The sequence below is a fragment of the Bison bison genome, unplaced genomic scaffold, assembly GCF_000754665.1.
Source record: "Bison bison bison isolate TAMUID 2011002044 unplaced genomic scaffold, Bison_UMD1.0 scf7180017863991, whole genome shotgun sequence".
NCBI classification, from domain to species: domain Eukaryota; kingdom Metazoa; phylum Chordata; class Mammalia; order Artiodactyla; family Bovidae; genus Bison; species Bison bison.
This window is the reverse complement of record NW_011494563.1, coordinates 200,014-205,293: the sequence shown is the minus strand read 5'-3', so window position 1 is coordinate 205,293 and position 5,280 is coordinate 200,014. Positions and strand designations below refer to the sequence as shown.

The window sequence follows — 5,280 nt, the reverse complement described above, 5'->3', positions numbered from 1 at the left end:
ATCACCTGGCAAACCAGTTTCTAAATTCATTATAGCGAAGAGACATATGAAATTAAGTTCAAATAGAGTATAACTAAAAACTTTGTTAAGCTGGGCTCCGTGGCTTAGCTGGTTAAAGCGCCTGTCTAGTAAACAGGAGATCCTGGGTTCGAATCCCAGCGGGGCCTGTCAGAGTCTTACTCTGGTTCTGGTTTTTGCGAAAACTCAGAAAATATTTTTCTCTAAGTGAGTAGAAACTAACTTGAATTGACACTGGATGAATATCCTAATACTCAGAACTTAAGCTTTGCTTGGGAAAAATGGGGTACTTTGTAGAAGAGGACAGAGGTAAAAGGGTAAAGAATACCCCGAGAAGCATTCCCAAATCATAGATCAGAAGTAATTTAAGGACTCTCTGATTGTTTGTCTGAATCATGATATTAGCAGTGAATAGGTAATCTAGCCTAGCAGAGGTTTGCCCTTTTGTCTAACTATTGGAATCAAGTGAAGGAGATTCAACAGCTTTAAATACATGCCCTTTCAGATATCCTTTAGATTTGTCTGATTACTGGAGAGCTTTAATTATTTTTTTGCAACCTCAGATACACTTGGAGTAGGGTTGGCACTCAAGTTTTTTTGTTGTTTGTTTAATAGACTATTAAATAGCTAATGGCTTTTCTAATTTCAAGGTAATATGTAGAAGTATTAGTACCAATACTTTAAGGAACAATGGATAGGGTAGGAAGACCTATGGTCAGAAGTGATTAGTTTAAATCCTCTGTCATTGAACCTTTTCTTGCTACTCACCACTTCTAGGAAGCCTTCAATTTTCCTTTGCATGTCTGCTCTTAGCCTCATCCTAAAGAAGGTAAGGGGGAAAAAAGAGAAAGGGCTAAAAAAAAAAAAAAAAAAACACCTAATGTAAATGTTGAATTGAGTACTGTAATAGCTGTTTCTACTTTTCAAGTGATTCTGTACTCTAGGTCATCACTGAAGTTTTTGAAAAGAGACAAATGGTTAGTGACAAAGAAGAGTAGTTAGTGACAAAGCATATAAAGCATCTAGCATGAGTTTAGAGACAAATGAAGTCACAATTTTTCTAGACAGATTTTTACATAAAAGTTCTGATAAAGACATTAAATCCTAAAAACAAAGATGTTTCTGCTTATCTACTGTTTCTTTAGACATTCTAAGATATATCTTAAAATAATTAGGCTCTACAAATGTCCACTTCCCCATACTTAGTAATGTGCACAAAATTCTACAGGCAATGATTGCACCTTAAGTACCTTCTTGCTTCTCATTGTCATGGCCTAACAGATTAATTACTCCTTTGTTGAGCATCTGGGAATGCAAATGTGTCAAAAGACTGACATTTTAAAGAATCTCTTAAAATGGAGTTGAATCTAATCAGTGAAATCCTGTACCTCTAGAAGTGTTCAGTACTTAATAGGTCTAAATGATAAAAGGTTGTTATTCTATAAAACAGTTTTAAACAAGTCATGGACATTCTCAATTGTGTCTTTGTTAAAGGGACTTCTCCTTAGTTGAACTACTCTTTCTTTCTTGACCTACCGTATTCTTCATTCAAACTTCCTTCTCCATTAAATGTTCTCTGGCTTGGGATGCTCAAATGGACAGCTCCTCTTTTGTGCTCTGAGGGTACAACTGACATTGTCTTAAGCCAGCTGTGTGGGTCTTTCTTCTTCATATCCAGGTATACACTTCCCATCTTGGACACTGGATAAAGTTTGGTGAACAAATTCAAATGGAATGTCCCTTGAAAAGGTGGAAAAGTAAGGCATGGTGATGAGAGAAAATGTTAGGGAAAGAGGAGTCTCTGGAGCTGACCCTTCCTTGGCTGCCTGCCTGGAGCTGATCTTTCAAAATATCTATGTCTGAAAGAGGTCTCTGCCTAATTTCAAATTCACATTTCCATTGCCACCAGGATTTCACATGAGTACCACTGGCACCATACACCATAAACTCAACTGATCATTATTTCCACTGGAAATCTATTATTAAACTTGACTCTTCCTGCTGCCTTACCCCACCAAATTACAACAGTCTTCCTGATTTACATTTAACATATGTGAGGTGTTTTTCTCTCTGTTCATCTACTTGGTTCTTATTTGGATCTTCTTCACTACAATCTCTAACAGCCTCTTCCTGTTCTCCCTGTCTTCAAGACTGGCCATCTGAAGTCATTCTCAACCCAGAAGACATATATCTCTGGCTTAAAATACAAAACATCATTTCCTCCCTAAGATTTCCCAGTCTTAAACCTTTCTTCTTTTTCTAATATATGCATTTAAACCTATATATTTTCTTCTAAGCACTACTTTAGTTGCGTGTTGTATTTTCATTCTTTCAATTCAAAGTATTTTCTAGTTTCCATTGTACTTATATTTTACTTAGAAGTATACTTCTCTGGAGAAGGCAATGGCACCCCACTCCAGTACTCTTGCCTGGAAAATCCCATGGATGGCGGAGCCTGGTAGGCTACAGTCCATGGGGTGGCTAAGAGTCGGACACGACTGAGTGACTTCACTTTCACTTTTCCCTTTCACACACTGGAGAAGGAAATGGCGGCCCACTCCAGTGTTCTTGCCTAGAGAATCCCAGGGGCGGGGGAGCCTGGTGGGCTTCCGTCTATGGGATCACACGACTGAAGCGACTTAGCAGCAGCAGTAGCAGCATACTGCTCAAGTTTCCCAGTATTAGAATTTTTTTAGTTATCATTTTGTTATTGACCTCAAGTTTAATTCTGTTATTGTCAGAAAACATTTTTTTAAATTGTTTGAATCCTTTTAAATTTATTAAGACTTGTTTTGGGGCCCTTTTTGTTTTGGTGTAGGTTTAATGTGCACTTGAAAATAATGAGAATTCTGCAGTAGTTGGATGTTCTGTGTGATAAATGTCAACTAGATCAAGTTGAATAGTTACTACTATGGCTCATGTCCTCAATTCCTACTTATTTCCCCTTTTCTGTAAGTTTCTCATCAGCTACTAAAAGTGATCTTTAAAATCACCAACCATAGCTCTGCTTATTGTGGTTCTTGTTTTAGTTTTCTCAGTTTGGCTTCATATAAGAATTGACGTGTCTTCTTGCTGAGTTGATCACTTTATCATTATGAAATGTTCTTTATCTCTGGTCTTACTTTTTACTTTGATGTCTCCTCTATTTGTCAACCAAGTTTCTAATGGTTGATGTTTGCATAGTTCCCCGACACTTTATTTTCAACCTGTTGTCTTATTTTTCAAGTATATTTCTTGTAAGCAGGACACAAAAGGCTCTTGTTTTCTTTATTTTACTATTTAGCCAGCCCATTTATGCCTTTTAATTATTTATTCCATTTACACTAAAAGCAATGATATATATCTGGGTTTAAGTTGACATCATTATTTGTTTTCCACTTATCCTACTTGTTCTTGGTTCCTCCTTTTCTACCTTCCTTTGAATTAATATTTCTTATTCCATTTAATCTTTATTTAACCTAAGATGTAGTATCATTTCCCTCCAGCTGCTTTTAAGATGTTTTAAATCTTTGTTTTACAAGAATATCAACATAATTTGGCTAGTTATAGTTTTCTTTATGTTTATTCAGATTGTCATTTGCTGAGCTTATTCAATGAATGAGTTGTCACATGTTTTCCCCCACTGAGCTATAAGTACCCTTAAGTTTAGAGCATTTTAATGTATGTAAATCACACTTAAAAAATTACACTTACACCTTAAGTGTAAATATAGATGACATCTACACTCCAAGAATTAAAGATTAGTCTCCACTCCCTCTCTCATCAGATTCAAATTGAAATATACCTTCCCCAGTTTGGGAGGCACATCCATCTTGCCTTTGATCTGGCCCATATATAACCATTTAGTCTTATTTCTTTCCATGTCTTGCTTCAAATGCTTGGATTCCCACCCCCTCCACCCCGAAGATTATTCCTATTTCGTTCACTTCCCAACAACAAAAAAATTCCCTTATTAACCTCTAACCATCATACTTCTTTTCATCTATTAAGTCTTAGATTTGGTGTCATTTTCTCTTGGAAGCCTTCAAGGGCATTCCAATTTTTTGGCCGTTCAAGCAGGTTTTTCTGAACATTATGGTAGATATGTTTGGTAAACACATTTCTACTTGTATTTGTTATTGATTAAAAAAAAAAAAAAAAACGAAGAAAGAAAAATGGAAACATTTCAAAGACCTAGAACAAGAAAGAATATTTACCTCTACCTATTCGCCCCTCAGGGAGAAGGCAATGGCACCCCACTCCAGTACTGTTGCCCGGATAATCCCATGGATGGAGGAGCCTGGTGGGCTGCAGTCCATGGGGTCGCTAAGAGTCAGACACGACTGAGTGACTTCACTTTCACTTTCCACTTTCATGCATTGGAGAAGGAAATGGCAACCCACTCCAGTGTTCTTGCCTGGAGAATCCCATGGACAGGGAAGCCTGGTAGGCTGCAGTCCATGGGGTCGCAGAGTCGGACACGACTGAAGCGACTTGGCAGCAGCAGCAGCATTCGCCCGTCATGTCTGGTTTCCGTAGTGTAGTGGTTATCACGTTCGCCTAACACGCGAAAGGTCCCCGGTTCGAAACCGGGCGGAAACAGGCTTCAGCTGGGGATCGTTTTCCATTTCCACAGAAGACCTCTGTACGTTGTTTTTGCGGTACCAGACTTCAAAAATATACCACATTTGCCCTTCTCTTGAGGCTGAGGGGTTTAAAACGAAAAGCTGTCCGGACGCCCTCTGCTCTGAAGCCCGGGTTTCCCCTTTCCCACCCGCTCTTTCCCCTCCTGCACTCGGCGTTCTCTTGCTGGAAGGACCGAGGGGCCAGCCTGGGGTCAACCGGAGGAGACCCCTGATGCACCAGGCCTGCGCCGTGTGTCTGTCTTGGACGAACAGGTTTTCTGCAAAGTGACTTTCTCCTGACCTTCAGAGAGACAAAAGTGCTTCACCTCGAAACCAGACAGCGATCTCACAACTGTTCAGTTATTATTACTCCTATTAGTACCATCCAGTAGTTCCAAAGCTCATCAGGCATAGATTGGGAAAAAAGAGTTGTGGGGAGCAATTGGGGTTGGGGAATGGATAAGAGGAGATTCCTGTCCTCAAAAACTCCCCGGGTATCTGTGCTGGAGCAAGAAGGCTCTTACCTGCATTTTGGGGAGCGCCCTTTCCCTCTGTTCCCACCACCCCAGAAAGATCCTCTGGGACTGTTTCTCCGTGGGGCTAGATTTTAGGCTATTCAACCGCAGTGGAACAAGCCAGACCCGCCCCCACCTCCCCC

The 5,280-nt window shown here is 39.7% G+C and overlaps 2 non-coding genes across 2 annotated transcripts; both read left to right on the top strand.

Annotated features, from left to right (window-relative positions):
• Positions 1-93: 93 nt before the first annotated feature.
• Positions 94-167, top strand: TRNAT-AGU. The gene has a single exon. It is a non-coding gene; the product is annotated as a tRNA-Thr (tRNA).
• Positions 168-4,526: 4,359 nt separating this feature from the next.
• Positions 4,527-4,599, top strand: TRNAV-AAC. The gene has a single exon. It is a non-coding gene; the product is annotated as a tRNA-Val (tRNA).
• The last annotated feature ends 681 nt before the right edge of the window (positions 4,600-5,280 follow it).